Source organism: Alosa sapidissima, chromosome 9 (assembly GCF_018492685.1).
Source record: "Alosa sapidissima isolate fAloSap1 chromosome 9, fAloSap1.pri, whole genome shotgun sequence".
NCBI lineage: Eukaryota > Metazoa > Chordata > Actinopteri > Clupeiformes > Clupeidae > Alosa > Alosa sapidissima.
In genome coordinates, this window is record NC_055965.1 from 32,911,462 (window position 1) to 32,933,292 (window position 21,831).

General features: G+C 47.0%; 4 protein-coding genes across 5 annotated transcripts in view; all 4 read left to right on the forward strand.

Moving 5' to 3' along the window:
* The window catches only part of LOC121718943 (zinc finger protein 239-like), a 627,858-nt gene that overhangs the window by 487,324 nt on the left and 118,703 nt on the right, over positions 1–21,831 (forward strand). The gene's annotated exons all lie outside the window — the stretch shown is intronic.
* The window catches only part of LOC121718854 (zinc finger protein 665-like), a 1,212,449-nt gene that overhangs the window by 198,988 nt on the left and 991,630 nt on the right, over positions 1–21,831 (forward strand).
* LOC121718796 (NACHT, LRR and PYD domains-containing protein 3-like) overlaps positions 1–21,831 on the forward strand; it is an 800,724-nt gene that overhangs the window by 146,567 nt on the left and 632,326 nt on the right. The gene's annotated exons all lie outside the window — the stretch shown is intronic.
* The window catches only part of LOC121718792 (protein NLRC5-like), a 787,595-nt gene that overhangs the window by 47,970 nt on the left and 717,794 nt on the right, over positions 1–21,831 (forward strand). The gene's annotated exons all lie outside the window — the stretch shown is intronic.

The following is a 21,831-nucleotide window of genomic DNA, read 5'->3' on the forward strand; positions in this document are numbered from 1 at the left end:
AGAAATATTAATGCGTAAAAAAAAAAAGCTGATTAATCACATTTTCAAAGTGACATTTTGACACAGTGCAGTCTGGCTATCAATGATTGAAGGAGGCAGACGTGACCCAGACGCTGACGGGAGCATCAATCTAGGCTATTATTTCTGCAGTAAGGAATTCCCGTTGCCGACCATGGGAGTTCGTCAAGTCTGAAATATCACCAGAGAATGTGTAATAGGTAGCCGTGCTCTGGTATCACCTCAATGCAACTAATCTGAGTAGAAACTCAGAAGTTCGCATCATGCTGAACGAACAATGCAACGCAATACGGAGGTAGGCTACGAGTTAGCACACTGATGACATGACATGGCCGCCGTCGCCATATTGTCGGTAGCCTATTGCCTCTACATTTCAATGTAGTTTTCATACATGACATTACCTAAGATAAAATACCAACTTCTAGCCTGTTAATTCTGCTGAAATACAGAACTACCCAGCTAGCCACCAAAACATCGTAGGCTACTGTCTTACCTATACATATTTGTTGCGGTAGCCTTATAAATCGCAAACTTCTAGCCTGTCAAATCCCTGACAGACTTATAGCCACCAAACATCGATGTAGGCCTACTGACTTACATACCGTTTTAACTTGCAAACGTTTACACTGTCATTCTTTAAAATGTCATGGGCGTAGTGTATCTTTCCCCCCGTTTTTCCTACTGTTCAATTATGTCTTTTTCTTCTCAACGTTCTATTTCTTATCCTGGACTGCCACCTACTGGTTAGAAAAGGCAACAACCTAGTAATTATGTGAATGAAAATCTACATGTTTGAATGACCAAAAAAGGACAAATCATTACCTTGGTGTTAGGGTACTGCACATGTAATTGACAGTGAGTGGAAACTTCAGACCTTTCTTGTAATACTATGGTGTCTAACTACCTTTATTGGCTTCCAATCACATATGCATTTCTAAAATACATCATATCTAATATCAGATGTTATGATTTACAAATCATGTTAACCCTATAATTGAAAATAGGTTAAAGATAACATATGAACTGTTGAAAGAGAAAGATTTTTTGAAAAACAAAATGCATTTTGCAATGCAAAGCGTTTTTGCATTACTATGATGTCTAGCTACCTACATACACACATAAACAGTAACATTTAGCATGTCCATTTGGAAATTCATTACCACCATAATGTCAAACAAATCAATTCCAGAAAACAGTGGACATGTTTAGTGTTTTACTATGTGTGTTGCATCTTGTATCCATTAAAAATTGCTGCATCTTGTCAAGATATTCATTAAGATAAATGTGGAAAAACTTGTATTCAAAGTTGGGAGCTGAATTACCATTGTCACACTAAACCTCATAAATATATGGAATGTGGGAGCTGAATTACCAGGTGGTAGCACAGCAAGTGACCGCCTGCTGAGCATTTCTGCTTGCCGCACCTCCGACGGTGCCATTGCAGGCAGCTGCAGGGTCATCAGCCGGGAACGACCCTTCATTGATGTTTCGCTCCATTAATCCCGGAACATCTCACGGTGGTGGAGCAACGGCAGGGACGTCTCCCTACCGCCCCCTGCAGGTGACCCTAGGACCCTTGCTTTCCCCATGCCTGGTCCTTCCTTCTTAACCAAAGCCAGAAGCTTCCCTGCTCAGCCTCCTCAGCCAGGTCTTTCAGGGCCTTTCTGAGTTTGGGGCCTGTGACTCCCATGTTCTTCAGGAAGCGCTGGGTGGATGCTCCCACAAACCCCCTACAGCCAACTTCCACCGGGTAGCTGACAGCTGACCACCCAGCCTCTCTGCATTCGGCTGTGAGGTCGTGGTTCCTCTCTGCATTCGGCTGTGAGGTCGTGGTACCTCTCTGCATTCGGCTGTGAGGTCGTGGTACCTCTCTGCATTCGGCTGTGAGGTCGTGGTACCGGTCTGCATTCGGCTGTGAGGTCGTGGTTCCTCTCTGCATTCGGCTGTGAGGTCGTGGTACCGGTCTGCATTCGGCTGTGAGGTCGTGGTACCTCTCTGCATTCGGCTGTGAGGTCGTGGTACCGGTCTGCATTCGGCTGTGAGGTCGTGGTTCCTCTCTGCATTCGGCTGTGAGGTCGTGGTACCGGTCTGCATTCGGCTGTGAGGTCGTGGTACCGGTCTGCATTCGGCTGTGAGGTCGTGGTACCGGTCTGCATTCGGCTGTGAGGTCGTGGTACCGGTCTGCATTCGGCTGTGAGGTCGTGGTACCGGTCTTTTTTCCTCCCTCCCACGGGACAGTGAGCTCTGCCAAGATTACTGCCCGGGCTGTGGCAGACCAGAGAATAATGTCTGGTCGAAGGTTGGTTGTGGTGATCTCTGTGGGAAACCTGAGCTGCCGATCGAGGTCCACTCTCAGGTTCCACTCAGAACTGCCTGACAGGGCTGATCTCTGTGGCTGCGTGATGTTAGGGGCCCCTCCTCCCTCTCTGACCAAATGGATCGGCCGGCATGATGGCTGTAAAAGGCGCTCCCTGGCTGTTTCCGCCCTGCGTACCTCCAGGATCTCTGCTAGCTTCCGCAGGACTCGGTCATGGCGCCACCTGTACCGACCCTGGGTCAGTGCTGTTTTGCAGCTTGACAGGATGTGCTGCAGGCTTGGATTTGGGGCATTGCAGAGTTGGCAGCTCTCCTCTGAGCCATACCACAGACAGAGGTTGCTGGGGCTTGGGAGGGTGTCGTAGGTGGACCTTATGAGGAAACTCAGCCTGGCTTGGGGGATCTTCCACATGTCAGCCCAGCCTACAGTCCTGCTTATTACTCCCTCCCAGGTCGTCCAGCGTGTGACCATATGCTTAGTCACACTAAACCTCATAAATATATTGAATGTGGGAAACTCAAAATCCATGCTTGTACACACTGGAGAGATGTCTTATAAATGTGCTCAGTGTGGAAAACTTTTTTTCACATAGATCAGCTCAGGTATCCCATAGATGACACACCCTGGAGAGATATGGTATGGGAAAGGATTTTATATGATTTCATATCTTAAATCCCATATGTTGATACACTCTCGAGGGAAGCCTCATAAATGTGCCTGGTGTGGGAAAGGATTTTATATGTGTGGGCGACTCAAAGCTTTGGTTTATCTGGGTGGGGTGGGATGCTGGGGATCAGTGTGTCTGGCCGCTCTGCCTCTCTTGTTATTCATCTGTCACTCTGTCTCTGTCCGTTTGTCTGTCTGTCCGTCACTAGCTCCTGCCTCTCCCACTTGCTATCCACCTGTGTGTCTCCTCCTCCTCTCTCTCTCTCTCTCTCTCGCTCCGTCACTAGCTCCTGCCTCTCCCACTTGCTATCCACCTGTGTGTCTCCTCCTCTCTCTCGCTCCGTCCCAGACAACCGCCTCTACGCCTCAGAGTACCACTACGGGGGCGGTTTCTATGGCAACTGCAACGAGGCGGCCATGATGCTGGAGCCGGTGAGGGACGGCCCATTGGGAGTGGCCTTCGAGGTAAGCAGCATATACATCCGTGTGGGATGCTGGGTAATGTAGGAGATTCACATGGATGTCCCGCAGAAGCCCTTCACACACTCTCCGCATGGAAGGGAGGCCCTTGGACAGCACCATTGTTTCAGTCGTGACCCAAGCATGGCTGACTGGGGGTTGTGTGTTGTGTGTGTGTTGTGGGAGGAGGGGGGTGGCGGCTATTTAACCTCAACAGCGGAAGGAAAAACAGCTCAGGCTGGGCTTCCACCGAACGCAACGAGCCTGTCGCCCGAGCACACAGCCAGCGAGGCCTTCAGGCCTGAGCGCTGGGGGCGGATCACACAGCCGTGTGGGATGCTGGGTAATGTAGGAGCGCTGGGGGCGGAGCACACAGGGGATGCTGGGTAATGTAGGAGCGCTGGGGGTGGAGCACACAGCCGTGTGGGATGCTGGGTAATGTAGGAGCGCTGGGGGCGGAGCACACAGGGGATGCTGGGTAATGTAGGAGCGCTGGGGGCGGAGCACACAGGGGATGCTGGGTAATGTAGGAGCGCTGGGGGTGGAGCACACAGGGGATGCTGGGTAATGTAGGAGCGCTGGGGGCTCTCGGACTCCGCTCACCCTCTATTCTATTATTATAATTATTATTTTATATTCCATTAAGTTCAGATCCATGTATGTTACACAGAAATGTCTATACACTGTTTTGTATGACTGCTTTTGTCCTGCCAATAAAGCACCTTTGAATTGAATTGAGAGAGAGAGAGAGAGAGAGAGAGAGAGAGAGAGAGAGAGAGAGAGAGAGAGAGAGAGAGAGAGAGAGAGAGCGAGGCAGGAGGAGGGGGCAGGAGGAGGGGGCAGGAGGAGGGGGAGGAGGAGGGGGCAGGAGGAGGGGGCAGGAGGAGCGGGCAGGAGGAGGGGGCAGGAGGAGGAGGAGCGGGCAGGAGGAGTGGGCAGGAGGAGCGGGCAGGAGGAGGGGGCAGGAGGAGGGGGCAGGAGGAGCGGGCAGGAGGAGCGGGCAGGAGGAGGGGGCATGCGTCTCCAATCGCACCGTCTCTCCTCCCTGAGGGGGACAGTGTCTGGTGTCGGAGCCAGAGAGCAGATGGAGAAGGACATCCAGGACAACAAGTTCATCCAGGACAACAAGTTCATCCAGGACAACAAGTTCATCCAGGACAACAAGTTCATCCAGGACAACAAGTTCATCCAGGCGGGCCAGTTTAACGAGGACCTCTACCGGACCAGCGTCCGGTAGAGGTCCTGTCTGTCCGAACTGTGGCTGAAGGGGTTTTATTACAGGTACACTCCTCTCATATGTCAATTAGGCATATCTATCAGTCAGTCAGTCTATCCATCCATCCATATACTAATCAATCTATCTATCTATCATATATATGTGTATGGAGCAGGAGCCTGTAAAGTCAGCTGGGTCGTTTGGAAAATATCTAGTGTAGTCTGAGTTTTAGAGAGAGAGAGAGTGTGTGTGTGTGTGTGTGTAATCATAGGGTGGGGTTCTGTTTAAGGACCAATGAGAACTGTAGTCTTGACTGTACTGTTGGTTTAATCACAGCCTAAAAGAGCTGTAGGGACTTCATCAAATATCACCTGGTCCACCTGGTAAACTGACACGCCCCTTACATTCAGCTGTGTCTTTGGCATTAAAAGGCAACGGATCATCAAACATCTCTGTTAAGACATCGCTCTTTAGACACAGAGTTAAAGTCATGGGGACATTATCTCTCTCTGTGTCATAAACAAACACTCAGGAGGCAATTACGTCCAGCCACAAGTCAAGGCAGCGCGGCTACCTCAGTGCCCGAAGCGGAGCGACACAGACCAAAGTGCCTCACAGCACAGGATGAAGGCCTGTGGTTTGTGCGGTTAAGAGGCGATCATTGCACAGCGTGGCGGCCGCCTGTGATGTGAGCCGACTTGCTGACAGAACCTTTCACTATATTTAGCAGGCGCTGGCAGAACCTTTCACTATATTTAGCAGGCGCTGGCAGAACCTTTCACTATATTTAGCAGGTGCAGACTCCGGTAGATTTGAGATGCGTGTGAGAGATGGGAGGCGCTGACAGAACCTTTAACTATATTTAGCAGGTGCAGACTCCTGTAGATTTGAGATGCGTGTGGTTCTATATTTAGCAAGTGCAGACTCCTGTAGATTTGAGATGCGTGTGAGAGATGAGACTATATTTAGCAGGTGCAGACTCCTGTAGATTTGAGATGCGTGTGGTTCTATATTTAGCAGGTGCAGACTCCTGTAGATTTGAGATGCGCGTGGTTCTATATTTAGCAGGTGCAGACTCCTGTAGATTTGAGATGCGCGTGGTTCTATATTTAGCAGGTGCAGACTCCTGTAGATTTGAGATGCGTGTGGTTCTATATTTAGCAGGTGCAGACTCCTGTAGATTTGAGATGCGTGTGGTTCTATATTTAGCAGGCGCAGACTCCTGCAGATTTGAGATGCGTGTGGTTCTATATTTAGCAGGTGCAGACTCCTGTAGATTTGAGATGCGTGTGGTTCTATATTTAGCAGGTGCAGACTCCTGCAGATTTGAGATGCGTGTGGTTCTATATTTAGCAGGTGCAGACTCCTGTAGATTTGAGATGCGTGTGGTTCTATATTTAGCAGGTGCAGACTCCTGTAGATTTGAGATGCGTGTGGTTCTATATTTAGCAGGTGCAGACTCCTGTAGATTTGAGATGCGTGTGGTTCTATATTTAGCAGGTGCAGACTCCTGTAGATTTGAGATGCGTGTGGTTCTATATTTAGCAGGTGCTGACTCCTGCAGATTTGAGATGCGTGTGGTTCTATATTTAGCAGGCGCAGACTCCTGCAGATTTGAGATGCGTGTGGTTCTATATTTAGCAGGTGCAGACTCCTGTAGATTTGAGATGCGTGTGGTTCTATATTTAGCAGGTGCAGACTCCTGTAGATTTGAGATGCGTGTGGTTCTATATTTAGCAGGTGCAGACTCCTGTAGATTTGAGATGCGTGTGGTTCTATATTTAGCAGGTGCAGACTCCTGTAGATTTGAGATGCGCGTGGTTCTATATTTAGCAGGTGCAGACTCCTGTAGATTTGAGATGCGTGTGGTTCTATATTTAGCAGGTGCAGACTCCTGTAGATTTGAGATGCGTGTGGTTCTATATTTAGCAGGTGCAGACTCCTGTAGATTTGAGATGCGCGTGAGAGAAGGGAGGCGTGGTGGCGGTCCGTTGCCGGGAGACAGCCAGTGACCTTTCTCTGCTGGAGTGCTGGCCGCTAACGCACAGCTCTGTGCCGCCGCTAGTCCCCCACACCTTCAACAGCTCGGCCCTTCTTTTCTTTTCTTTTCTTTTCACTGGCGTGCTCTCTTCATCTCTTCCTCCATCTCTCTCTCGCTCTCCCTCTCTCTTTTTCAAATTGTGCACAACCCTGGTGACTTTAGCGTGGTATGTGGTTTAGTGACTTTAGTGATGTGGCTTCATTCTCCTAAAAACAATGTCATAGGGCTCTTGTTGTAGGAGGTTTACCACTTTGAGTTAATTTGTCACTAAACCACATACTTGGAAAACCCCCCTGTTAGTGATGTTTTTGTTAGTGATTTTGTTTTTGACTGTAAATAGACCTGCTTGTTCATGGGCCGATGTGTGAAGTCCAATAGCTATAGCACTAGGAATTCAACATCTCCGGTGTTTATTTGAAATCTATCTATCTACATCTACATCATACTGTAAACAATTAGAATGTTGCCGCTGGACTATCCATCCACCCATGTTTCTGCAGTGAAACTCCATACCAAGAGGGGGCAGTAATGCGTAGTTGTGTGTTTGGTTTGCCAACCACGAGGAATTCCATTCACCAAGGTCAGAGAATGTCTAATAAGGGGAGAACCGACACTCTCAGAACTTATGTATATTTGAAATCTATCTATCTACATCATAGACTGTAGGGTAGACTGAGTACAGTTGAGACATGTGTACAGTTAATGATTTCATATCTTGTTATATCATGTTACAGACACGTTAAATGTTCCCAGTGTGTAAAAGCTTTTTGGTACCGTTTAGCTCTTTAAAAACATATGCTCACACACACTGGTGAGAAGCCTCATAAATGTATTCAGTGTGGAAAAGCTTTTTCACAAAGTTCACATCTTCATTCCCACACTTATACACACTGGTGAGAGAAAATGGCCTCTTATATCATTTTAATTAAACAGTTACCCCCTCCTATTTTTTTTATCTTATTACATTTAAGAAAACATGTCCATGTATTTCACTTCATGCCAGTAGATGGCGATGCTGCACTGCTTTACCGTAGTGGGTTGCCGTGGAGACGGTAGCTGGAGCGCTCAGAAATAAACGTCCAGCGCTTGAGAAAGACATCATTTCTGTATCTCCACTTCTTTCCAACCCAGCCTGTGGCCTTGTACCTGCCCAGATTCCCCTGAGGAATGAGGGCTGAGGCCGATAACATACACAGTGTGGAAAAGCTTTTTCTCAAAGTTCACATCATCTTCATTCCCACATGCGTATACACACTGGAGGAAGAAGTGGTCAGAAAGATGGAGAGGCGTCACCATGAGGATGTCTGTGCTGCAGTTCCGAGTGAGGATCAAGTCAAGCTTTGCCAGCTTTGTGAGTAGGTGGGCTTTGAACCAGTTTGAGGTCAAAAGAGTGGATCAGGGCCAAAAAGTCCGCTGAGCCTGGGGCATCTAAGTGGATGTTCATATCGCCGAGAACAAGAAGCGGACAGTCATACTCAGGGATGGAGGACAGCAGAGTGTCAAGTTCGTCCATAAAGTCGCCTAGTTGGCCTGGAGGGTGGTAGATGACCAGCACGTAGAGTTTTGCTGGGGCGATCACTGTGATGGCATGGAATTCGAACGAGACATATTTGTTTGAAGGCAGTAGCGGGGTGAATTTCCATTTGTTGGACATCAGCAGGCCCGTCCCACCTCCTCGTCCAGATGGGCTACAGTGTGGAAAAGAGGTCCGATCTTAAAACCCCTATTCTAACCATTGACTGTAAATATAGAACTGGACACGGCATCGTCCGTTAAAGGAAAATTCTGGTATTTAGCACTTTGAGTCCCCTTTCTGGTTTGTTTTGGATGAACTAGAGTGGTGGACACCGAAATTTTGACGATTGGTCCTGTCTCGACTTTTCTGACTCGTTTTGAATCGCCTTTCACTAGTCAGAGTGGCTGCCTACAGGCATGCTCAAACAGGTCCTAAAACAACCCTTAACGTTCGTTTTCAAAACTGTGCAACTCACCGAGTGGTTAGTGGTAAACCAGAAAATGCATCATATTACCCAGAAATTAGGTCAGGATGGTTTGCCGCCCATCCCCATGTATTGACCTCTGAAGTCCGCCTACAAAAAAGCTGCCATCTTTGAGATCCGGTGTCTGGGGGCATATGTGGATAGGTTTTGGGTATATTTTGGAGAGAGTAAAGACCATAATTTAGATTCCAATAAGAAAATGCATCATATTACCCAGAAATTAAGTCAGGATGGTTTGCTGCAGGACATAATGCATGAAAAAAGTAAACACACTTGATATAAGTATAAGTATATACTCTTTTGATCCTGTTAGGGAAATTTGGTCTCTGCATTTGTCCTAATCTGTGAATTAGTGAAACACACTCAGCCCACAGTGAGGTGAAGCACACCCTAATCCCGACACAGTGAGCTGCCTGCTACAGCGGTGCTCGGGGAGCAGTGAGGGGTTAGGCACTTCAGCCGTTCCTACTTCGAACCGGCAACCCCTTTCGGTTACAAGTCCAAAGTGCCACGATGGGGCCACGACTGCCCCATTTCAGTGACATTCAGTGATTGATGTGTTGTTTTGTATTTGGTGATTTTGGGTAGGCTATGAGGCACTTGGAGACGCCTAAAGATACCATGTAAAATCTGCTGTGTAACACCTGTAACCCTTTACCTATGTTCTTCCAAATTTACACACAAACTATGGTGTTGTTGAATCATGAAATGCAGTGGAATTTGGAATTTGTTTTGCAGCTGTAAAATTGAACTCAAAATGAACTTAATAAAATACTTTCTGAAGTTGATGGCCCAAGTGTCCTCTTTACTTTAAGCCATAACTGATTATTTTGCAATTTGTAGAGCCATATATATTCAAGTTTAAAATTATAGGTAGAAATTGCCCAATTTTGTCCTCTGCACACACAGGTTAATAGTCCTTTGTGAACACAGCATCATTTACCTATGAGGCATGCAGTGGAAAGGAGTTACATGCTCTCCAGCCTCTTTCAGTCAATGGTTTTACCAACTCTTGCTGCCCAATCAGCTGGTTGATGGGCGTCCCGTGTTGAAGTATGCAGATGTACACCATCTCACATTCCTTACTTGATCCAACAGGTAACAGTTCTCTCTGCGAGGTCAAATTTCATTTCAGAGTTAAAGACTAAAAGAGGTTTTGACAACTCACTGGATTTTCTGCTCGCCGCCATCTTGCTAGTCAAGGAGTGATTTGTCCAAAACCTTTCTTTTTAGTTAAAACTATGTGTACACAAACAATGTTCTCAATGCTCGAGTTTGTGTAGAGACACTGATGAGAAACTGATGATACTTCGACCAAAGTTTCATGTTGTGCCTTCTTAGTCTTTTAAAAATAGCGATTTTGACGCGATCATGTATCAAAATAGTAGTGCCCTACAATTCCCATTCAAAACTCCATTTGACCCGAAAACCACAACATGGACAAGCTTAAAAAGTGGCGCTTCAGAGGTAATTATGCTTTTAAACGAAAGTTTGACTCGGGTACGTTCACAAAAACATCCTAGGGTGCATTTTGGTGAGAGTTACGCTTTACCCTATCACCCCCATGTCTGGCAATCTCTGAGCATAAAACACTAAGCTTTTCCCTCCAAAAATGTAATAATAGCTGACAAAGTACTTGGGTGTTATTTTGTATTTACCGTGCAATAATGCAATTGCTGCTGTCTGTCCCATAGAAGAACATGACAGCCAGTTAATGTTTAGGAACTATTGGGGCTTACATGAACCACGTGACATAGAGGCGACATCAAAGAGTGTCGCAAATCTTTCTCTCTGAACCCTACCACACATCATCCCCATGTCTGGCAATCTCTGAGCACAAAACAGAGTAACACCACATGTAAACTAAGTTTTGAATGAAATTAGTATTGAGTTCATAACATTGTCACATTGGTTTGTGTGTGCTAACAATAGTGTGTTACTTTTTACTTTAAAAAGGGCCATTATTATTGTATTATTATTTACTTTAAAAAAATTATTTACTTTAATTATTATTTACTTTAAAAAAATTAGTCCTTTTTCCCACATTACTGAAACATACTCTTTATGTTACTTTGGATAGATAGATAGATAGATAGATAGATAGATAGATAGATAGATAGATACTTTATTGATCCCCTGGGGAAATTCAAGAAATACAAGAATGTTTGTAACAGTGTCTTTCCTCAAATAGCTTCAACCTCAAGCTTCTGTCTATTTTCCGCCTCATTGGATGTTTTCTCTCACTACTGCGTCCTCTACTAGGCTACAAAGATAATGCTGACTTAATGGATAATGTGAAATGCAAAATACAATGAAGAAAAATAAATGTAATTCGAGCGTTTCGTTCGCAACACATAGCCTATGCGCATATGTTCGAAAGAAATAGACAGTGCAGTCTTCTAAAATTGTTTTACGTGTCGCAAACCGAACGCTTCAGTATGTGCCCAGTGCAGAGTGATTTGTCTCTATGGCTCTGGCCCAGTGTAGCCCTAACTCTAACAGCATTATCTGGACAGTAGGCTGCCTAAAAGGTCTGAACTAGATTTTATGAAGCATTGGGTCCTTTGGTCGCCTGCCGGTCAAATATTTTCATCGGGTTGGAGCAGTCTACAGAAGTTTGAATCCCTGGAATAGGTCAAAATATGACCTTTTCACTTTTCACTTAGCAAGTGAAAATTATAGAACTTCAAAAAGTCACATACCACTTGTTTTTCAAATTCCATTTCACGTCCAAAATAGTATAAAGAATGAATGCAAAATTACACGGACCAAAAAATAGAATAATCAAACAATGTGGAAATATATAGCCTACATCATGGGTTCCCAAACTCCATCAATGTGGGCCTCCCCTCTGAAAACAGTGACACCTCCGCCCGCAACCCCCCCCCCCTTACCGTTCACTGGTAACTTGCAGCTAGCTCGGCTGGCGGCACTGTTATTAAATTACGTTATGAAGTTTGGCACAATACATTCTCACTCAGGATAGGGATCAATAATACTTTCCACTATCCCAAAGATTTAGTATACATCTCTTCTATGATTTATTTCGATTTTATAATGTTGACAATTACATACATTACATACATCATTGAAAAAAAATCGTAGATAGTTCTAACATGAAACATTTTTCCTTCTTTTTTGAATCAACCTTCCGCGCCTCCCCTCAAATTATTTGGCGCCCCCCAAGAGAGGCGCGCCTCACAGTTTGGGAACCTCTGGCCTACGTTAATAAATAGAAAGACAGAAATAAATAAATTAAGAAATACAGAAAAAAATGAAGAAATACATCATTGAATGTATTAGTTTATTGTAAGTTTCATGACCAATCTGCACAGTCATCTATTTATTTGTAGCCTACATATCTAATTCATTTCTGCATTTATTTATTTATTTATTTATTTATTTATTTATTTATTTATTTATTTATCTATCCTGTCGTCCATTCAGTAGTGTGCAGCTGCAACTCTCATTTCGAGCTGCCACGTTGGTAGTCATTCATATTAATATATAAACATTGCAATGCTGATCATCATTATTTTGGACATAAACTTCTGGACTTCGGTATGGACTTTAGGCTACATGAAGCAACGGAGGGAAACAGGTAGGCTGGCAGTCTAGGCTACAAACACATCATTTATATGGTTCCTTCCTTATTATTGGGTTGAACATAGTGCTGGGCGGTATACCGGTTCACACTGAATACCGGTGTATATTTTGGTTATGATATGAATTGTTAATATACCACCATACTGGAGTATTTGATTACACAACGTTCGGAACGCTGCACCGTGAGGTGTGGCGAGGGTAAACAGTGCTCTGGGGCCGGTTGCACAAAACACCTTCCCCTTAAGGATGACCCTTAAGGCGTAATTAAGGTGTAAGGGATTTATTTAAGGGTGTTGCACAGAATACCTTAAATGGTTTCCTTAGTTACGGAAAAACGTTAAGGGATTTACTGCATTGAAATTGATTTTCCAGCACTCCCACTGCAGGGGCATTTACTCCTCCTGGGATGGGGGCGTGTAGTGTCCACTGCAGGGGCATTTACTCCTGGGATGGGGGCATGTAGTGTCCACTGCAGGGGCATTTACTCCTCCTGGGATGGGGGCGTGTAGTGTCCACTGCAGGGGCATCTACTCCTGGGATGGGGGCGTGTAGTGTCCGCTGCAGGGGCATCTACTCCTGGGATGGGGGCATGTAGTGTCCACTGCAGGGCATTTACTCCTGGGATGGGGGCATGTAGTGTCCACTGCAGGGGCATTTACTCCTCCTGGGATGGGGGCGTGTAGTGTCCACTGCAGGGGCATTTACTCCTCCTGGGATGGGGGCGTGTAGTGTCCACTGCAGGGGCATCTACTCCTGGGATGGGGGCGTGTAGTGTCCACTGCAGGGGCATTTACTCCTCCTGGGATGGGGGCGTGTAGTGTCCACTGCAGGGTCATCTACGCCTCTGTGGATCTACTGGACACCTCCCATGCCTTGGTGCTTGCAGGGCAATAGACAGTGAACATCCGCCTGTCATGTCTTCTGCAGGAGCAGAGACTGATGGTGGTCATTCTGCAGATACTGATGTGGTCATTCTGCAGATACTGATGTGGTCATTCTGCAGGAGCAGAGACTGATGGTGGTCATTCTGCAGATACTGATGTGGTCATTCTGCAGATACTGATGTGGTCATTCTGCAGGAGCAGAGACTGATGGTGGTCATTCTGCAGATACTGATGTGGTCATTCTGCAGATACTGATGGTGGTCATTCTCCAGATACTGATGTGGTCATTCTGCAGATACTGATGTGGTCATTCTGCAGGAGCAGATACTGATGTGGTCATTCTGCAGATACTGATGGTGGTCATTCTGCAGATACTGATGGTGGTCATTCTGCAGATACTGATGGTGGTCATTCTGCAGATACTGATGTGGTCATTCTGCAGGAGCAGATACTGATGGTGGTCATTCTGCAGATACTGATGTGGTCATTCTGCAGATACTGATGGTGGTCATTCTGCAGGAGCAGATACTGATGGTGGTCATTCTGCAGATACTGATGGTGGTCATTCTGCAGATACTGATGGTGGTCATTCTGCAGATACTGATGTGGTCATTCTGCAGGAGCAGATACTGATGGTGGTCATTCTGCAGATACTGATGTGGTCATTCTGCAGATACTGATGGTGGTCATTCTGCAGGAGCAGATACTGATGGTGGTCATTCTGGAGATACTGATGTGGTCATTCTGCAGATACTGATGGTGGTCATTCTGCAGATACTGATGGTGGTCATTCTGCAGATACTGATGTGGTCATTCTGCAGATACTGATGGTGGTCATTCTGCAGGAGCAGAGACTGATGGTGGTCATTCTGCAGAGACTGATGGTGGTCATTCTATGATAGCTTCAGCGAAAGTTCTACTAGGAAGACTCGTAGTGTAGCTTACTCCTCCCATGCTTACACGGAGCCAATCTTAGCTTTGCCTACTTTCGGGAAAGCCCTGCAATCTGATCATTCACTCATTCAATCAGCGCTAGCCTATAGGAATTCAGTGGGCTCTTTAAATATGTACCACCTAACACTGCTTCTGCTTCTCAGTACGCTGACTTTGACGTCCTAGCTCAGGCTTCCGCGTGGACCTGGGCTCTCTGCATTTTTACATTCGCCCCTTCTGCCCTCAGTGGCGTTACTTGTTACAATCCTACCGCGCTCGTTCGCTGCGCTGTTCAGACCTGTGCGTCCTTCAGTCAGGGCCACTGCATGTCGCTTCATCGCTAATCTCTGCATATCGGAACCAGTCACGCTCACGCTGTTGCAGCCTTCACTTCACGGTAACCTACTGCCGGGTCGCCGTCCTCGCGCAACTCTGTTGCAGGCCCATGTCGTTTTCGGCAACGATTTCTCAAGCTTCAGCGTCTGGTTGGTAAGGTTATCGTGCTCTCTCTTCCCAAGCTCCTCGAGCTGGGCTACACTCTACCCACAGTCATGCAACCTGCTTGCCAACGATATTCGGCGGGCAGCAAACAAACTGACTTGTCTGACACGGTTTAACTTTCACTTAAGCCTCCTTACAATAATTCCTGCTGATTTTATAATCCCTGCGATTTGTGCTGTTCATTGCTAGCTGCACCACGCTGCCGTTGAACCCAACCCTGTATTAAGACCTGTTTAATTGATGTTCTACACTCACTGTGGTTATCTCGATGTCTACCTTGGTTGAGCGTCGTCAAACCTTGTCTTTTTGTGTAGCCTCTTAATTTGCCTCGCGGCTCGTTGGGCTGCGTAGGCTTTAGGCTAGGCTACTCGTCTGCTGGACCTTCGGTTCAGGTATCACTCCTTGTGCATGGCTGCGGGAAGCCAGTTCATCGTTGCATTCGTTTAACCATCTGGTATTGCGTCCCATACCTTCTGGTAGGAAGTCTACACGGCCTTCCTCGGGTGATTCTCTGCATGCACTTGCCGTTGCTCAAACTACTCTCAGCTACTGCTGATCTGTCATGTCCCAGGTATGCCGTGACGTCCCCGACGTTCTCGGCTATCTGGGTTCTCAATTTTGGGGGGTCTTACACCAAAGCTCGAACCAAAATGATGGCACGCCGGCCCATGGTCATCAATTGCCAGTATGTCACACAAGCTATTATCTAGGCAATAATAGGTGTTTTCTTTTCAATGCCCGTATTATGTCAGTGTTCATGAGCTGACACCACAGTGTGGGCTCATGCCCACATGGTTGAGCTTTTAATTAAGAAGCTGTGTCATTTGTGTATAACATATCCTTCTAGCGTCTTTTGTATGTTTAAAATGTCTTTTCTGATTCCGTATCGTGTATTGGGTTCCTAGGAATTCTATGGCAGGCCTCACTTTGCTCACTGCCCACCAGTGGGTCGCTTCAGCACTCCATATATTGGTGTTAATGGTTACCGGCTGTTCATGATTATGTCGGCAATTTTACATTTCGCTAGTTGTGGTTAAGTGGTGGCCTATGCTGGAAGTTCGTTGATCACGACTACCAACGTAGCCGTTGGCTGGTTGTTTTACCGATGACGATGCTACATGTCGCCTGTCTAACCACTCCTTCCTTCTCGCAGGTCAAACGGAGCGGTCCATCATCACTGGCAGACTCAAGTCTCCTTCAGGCCAACGCCGCGCCCTTCATGCACTCTCTTTAGACACAATGGGTCTCTGCGTGTCCGTGTGATTTCAGCCCATCTAGTCACGCCATCAGTCACATTGATTGCTGACTCGAATTGCCGTTTTAGCAGGATCCTTTGCAAATAATGTGTACTCTAATTTCCATTCTCCTATTTTGCCTTGGCTGTTTTTGTTTTTGGCAGATATGCTCACCCGAAGTGATCGCGCCAGGGAGGACGTGCAAGTTCCTTTTACATTCTCCTCCCAATCTTTAATTTGCTAACCCCTGCAGGTGCATCATGCCTCCCCTCTTCCGTTGAGGGGATGCAGTTTGTCAATGGAGAAGCAGTTCCACATATCACACTAACATCTACTTTCTTACAGGGATGGCAGTGCCGGTTCACGGAATCACGCAATCGTGTGGATCATGTTTCCAGTTCATACTGGAGGGGGGTCATCCCTCCGTCTTCACAAATCTCCCGAAGGCCAGCGCTTTCGAGGATATCTCCTCTTGTAGCACGGCTTAAAACTAGCCTTCCTAATCCCAGCACTTATCACCTGTCTAGAACTGACTCTTGACTGTGTAAAACCGGCACTCACTGATGCACTTTTCGTTATTGTGCTCTACCTTCTAAATTGTTTTTAATTGCACTGGCATTGTGGGAGAATTGTTTTAGCTTTAACCTGTTTGCCGTCATGTTGGTCTAGGTTGCCCTAGACGCTGGTTGCCCAGCTCACTGTCCAGGTTGCCTTGGACGCCGGTTGCCCGGCTCATGACGCTCGTCTAGGTTGCCCTAGACGCTGGTTGCCCAGTTTGGTCCAGGTGGCCCTGGATGCCGGTTGCCCGGCCGTCATGTCTGTCTAGGTTGCCCTAGACGCTGGTTGCCCAGCTCATGGTTCAGGTCGCGTCGTACGCCGGTTGCCCGGCTCGTGACGCTCGTCTAGGTTGCCCTAGACGCTGGTTGCCCAGTTCGGTCCAGGTTGCCCTGGATGCCGGTCGCCCGGCCGTCACGTTGGTCTAGGTTGCCCTAGACGCTGGTTGCCCAGCTAATGGTCCAGGTTGCCTTGGACGCCGGTAGCCCGGCACGTCTCGTGGTCTAGGTTGCCCTAGACGCTGGTTGCCCAGCTCGCATAAGCACTAAAGTCCAGGTTGCTCTGGATGCCGGTGGCCTGGCTCGTCACGATGTACTAGCTTGCTAGTCTCTGGGCGCCCAGATCGTGAAGTGCTTATGGTCCAGGTTGCCCTGGACGCTGGTTGCCCGGCCGCCGCATTGGTCTAGGTTGCCCTAGACGCTGGTTGCCCAGCTCGTCAAGCTTCTAAATCCCACTAAAGCGAAAGCATGCTGCGGGCCCCACTACAACCCTAGGTTTACGGTTAACACCTAGCTACTTTAAAATTCTGTCGGCGTCCTGGCACAACGTCTTCACCCCGGCCCAGTCATGCTGTTTAATTCATCTTGTATGTATACTAATGTCTCTGCTCCTCTCAGAACCAGATTACTGAGTCACCGCCCTGGCGGGCATCACTCATCCTTTTGGGGGTAGGCTCCCCGCCCCTGCCTTCATCCATCGGCAGGAGACGAGATCCGCTCATCGCTGGACGGATCCGAGACGGGGCCTACGCCAAAGACTGTTACCTATTCAGGACTCTATCATGCTTGCATCCAAGCCGTTCCTTTACTAATTAACCCTCTAGGCGCCACTGTCGAGTTTACTCGACAAGATGCGGTACTGAATAAAACGGCCGATTTAGTCAAATAGGGTGTCATATTTCGTTCGACATCCACTCCACTAGGTGGCAAACATGTCATACGTCATCCCCGAGTCCGAAAAAGGTCATGGTTTAAACAAAAGTTTTGAGCTACAGCGTATTGAATCAGTGCGTGCAATACCGGAGCTAGTGTGCGTGTGAGCCACTTAGTCAGAGCGATATTGTCAACGTTAGCGAGTATTTGCATTAGATTATCGTCTAATGGCATCAAAAAAGTTTACCTGAAATGAAGTGTTGGGTCTTCTATTCGCGGACCCTGATTCTGAAGGGGAATATCTGCCTTCAGGAAATGACGGTGATTCGTTTAGTGAGGCTTCAGATGCGTCCCTGCCTTCAATGATGCAGCTGGACAAAGTGAGAGTTTACTCCATAGTTTAGCTTACACCAAGCACAAACGTTGAATCGTTTGCCCAATGTCACTGGTGGGAATAATGTTTCACGGGTTCGGAGTGTTCATCGGGAAGTTAGCAGGGTGTTAGTGGTGTGGCGAACAAGGCTGGAGGTAGCCTAATAGCGCTAGCTTCTGTCTTTTGCCTCTCCACAATCGCGGCGACAGTAACGTGGTGGAGCCTTTGTCTAATGCGACTGGGTATGTTAGACGAGGTCGAAGTGCTCATAGGAGAGTTAGGGGGGAACGTAGTGGCAGTGTGGGGAGTCGCAATGAGAATGACAGTAGGCCTAGTCCGAGCTGCGCAAATTCTCTCCACTCGACGCGCGCGAGGCAGATCTGGCCATGCTGCTCGCATGGTGGAGGTGGTGACACGCTCTCTCCATCTCCCTCTCCCCCCCACACACACACACACACACACATTAGGTCATGCATAGTCTATCACAAGATGATGGGAATGCCGGCCCTGTATGGATAGGGAGTCATTATCTCTACAACAAAAGGCCTGCTACATAAAAAAAAAAAATGTCAGCCATTTATTAGTAATGATTTACACTGTTGATTTGCTATCTATTTCCCTGATCATTTAGGACATACACTATGTGTTCCTTTTTGTGTGTTCATGTCCTTGTGATGTGTGTGTCTTTGTCAGCTAAGAAAAAAAAACATCAACAAAAACAACAAAAAGAAAAAAAATACTAACATTGTCTCTTGTCTTGTCTCGTCATCTCACTCCTGATCTGTGCCTTGCCGTGGCAAATGAGCTTTTGAACTAAACAGGTCTTGTCTACTTGTGTTTGTGTGTCATCTGAATAATCTATATGTGCCCCATACATGGAATCAGAGTGCCTACTGTATGTAGTAAATGGAAAATCTCTACAGCAAAAGGCCAGTCTACTGCTACATGCATTTGGTTTGTTTCGGCCATTTATTAGTAATGATTTACACAGTTTGTTCACTACTTACTATTTACCTGAGCATTCAGTATTGTGCAATATAGCATACAGAAGGTGAGGGACATTTTGGGGGGAAAGAAGTGGTGCATTTTATCATTCAAACATGCGACTTTTCATGAAAATTCTATAATCCAAGATGGCCGCCACCATATGACGTCATAATATGCAAATTAGATATAAACATTTAATCTCTACATAAACTTTGGGTCATCCTTAATATTTCTCTAATTTACAGAAAGTCTCTATCTCTTATCACTTTTAAGATATAGCCTTTTGAAATGAAGATGTCAAAATTGATCGTTTCGGAAAAAAACCTCTGGCGCCTAAAGGGTTAAATTGTTAACTGATTCTATTCTGTCTACTGAGTCTTTCTGGTAGAACTGAGAGAACAGAGCTAACAGTTAACAGCACAATCACATCCTCCTGGTAAGAGAGTGTGTAGTGTGTATATGTGTGTGTGTGTGTGTGTGTGTGTGTGCGTGCGTATGTGTGCGTATATGTGTGTTTGTGTATATGTGTGTGCGTGTGTGTGTATGTGTGAGTCTGTGCGTGTGTGTCTGTGTATAGGTGTGTGTGCGTGTGTGTGTGTGTATAGGTGTGTGTGTGTGTGTGTGTGTATAGGGGTGTGTGTGTGCGTGTGTGTATAGGTGTGTGTGTGAGTGTGTGTGTATAGGTGTGTGTGTGTGTGAGTGTGTGTGTGTTTGTGTCTCAGCTCTCCCTGTTTATCTATCTCAGTGAAGCCTGAGAGAAACTAACCACCCAAAATCCTCTCTCTGTTTATAACCCACATAGAGAGGATTTGTGGGGGACAGATACACTCTTATAACCCACTCACAAAGAGAGAGGATTTGTGGGGGACAGATACGCCCTGATAACTCACTCACAAAGAGAGAGGATTTGTTAGGGACAGATACGCCCTGATAACTCACTCACAAAGAGAGAGGATTTTGGGGTCACAGATCCATCACAATATCACAGGATCCAGTGGTCAGACGACAAATGGGAGCATGTTCAGTGATGTCCATCCCTTTTCCTTTCCCATACTAGAAAAGAGACCTGCATTCCATGCACAATAACGTTGGGTTAGCTGTAACGATCACAATGAGCTTGAGGCTGCTGAAGTTGGTATGGGCAGAAAATGGTTGTTTTTATAAGATACAAATCATGTTACCCATGCCCCAAGTCATTACAAGTCATTAGTCAAAGGGGCAAAGTCAGGGTCGAGTCTCGAGTCAATAGTATGGAAGTCCAAGTCGAGTTACAAGTCATTTCTAATTTTGTCAAGTCGAGTCTGAAGTCATCAAAATCATGTGGCTTGAGTCCACACAGCTGATCTCTCAGTCAGGTCCCTCAGCTCTCTCTGCTGATCTCCTCAGTCAGGTCCCTCAGCTCTCTCTACTGATCTCCTCTCAGTCAGGTCCCTCAGCTCTCTCTCTCTCTACTGATCTCCTTTCAGTCAGGTCCCTCAACTCTCTCTCTGCTGATCTCTCAGTCAGGTCCCTCAGCTCTCTCTGCTGATCTCCTCAGTCAGGTCCCTCAGCTCTCTCTACTGATCTCCTCTCAGTCAGGTCCCTCAGCTCTCTCTCTCTCTACTGATCTCCTTTCAGTCAGGTCCCTCAACTCTCTCTCTGCTGATCTCTCAGTCAGGTCCCTCAGCTCTCTCTGCTGATCTCCTCAGTCAGGTCCCTCAGCTCTCTCTACTGATCTCCTCTCAGTCAGGTCCCTCAGCTCTCTCTCTCTCTACTGATCTCCTTTCAGTCAGGTCCCTCAACTCTCTCTCTGCTGATCTCTCAGTCAGGTCCCTCAGCTCTCTCTGCTGATCTCTCAGTCAGGTCCCTCAGCTCTCTCTGCTGATCTCTCAGTCAGGTCCCTCAGCTCTCTCTCGCTCTACTGATCTCCTTTCAGTCAGGTCCCTCAGCTCTCTCTCTCTCTGCTGATCTCTCAGTCAGGTCCCTCAGCTCTCTCTGCTGATCTCTCAGTCAGGTCCCTCAGCTCTCTCTCTCTCTCTGCTGATCTCCTCTCAGTCAGGTCCCTCAGCTCTCTCTCTCTGCTGATCTCCTCTCAGTCAGGTCCCTCAGCTCTCTCTCGCTCTACTGATCTCCTTTCAGTCAGGTCCCTCAGCTCTCTCTGCTGATCTCCTCTCAGTCAGGTCCCTCAGCTCTCTCTCTCTGCTGATCTCCTCTCAGTCAGGTCCCTCAGCTCTCTCTGCTGATCTCCTCTCAGTCAGGTCCCTCAGCTCTCTCTCTCTGCTGATCTCCTCTCAGTCAGGTCCCTCAGCTCTCTCTCTCTCTACTGATCTCCTCTCAGTCAGGTCCCTCAGCTCTCTCTCTGCTGATCTCTCAGTCAGGTCCCTCAGCTCTCTTTCTCTCACTACTGATCTCCTCTCAGTCAGGACCCTCAGCTCTCTCTCTCTCTGCTGATCTCCTCAGTCAGGTCCCTCAGCTCTCTCTACTGATCTCCTCTCAGTCAGGTCCCTCAGCTCTCTCTCTCTCTACTGATCTCCTCTCAGTCAGGTCCCTCAGTTCTCTACTGATCTCCTCTCGGTCAGGTCCCTCAGCCCCCCGTCTCTCACTGCTGCTCACATGTACATTATCTGAATATATATTGCATTCTGGGAAATGCGGTTCACTTAACCTGCACATAACAACACACTTACCCTGAGTGAACAGGTTCATGGACACAATTGGTCCTGGCTACTGAACACAGCACCCATGTCTTACTATTGTACTGAGGAACTCTTAGTTAAGCGACTTTTTCAGGTCAATTGTGTAAAATTCCCTCTCCCACCTATGCTACATACTGTGTCTTTAAGGAAACAATGTCAACACTGAAGGACAGGCTTTAGGTGGAAAGTTTTCTAAGCTGTACAACCTGTATAA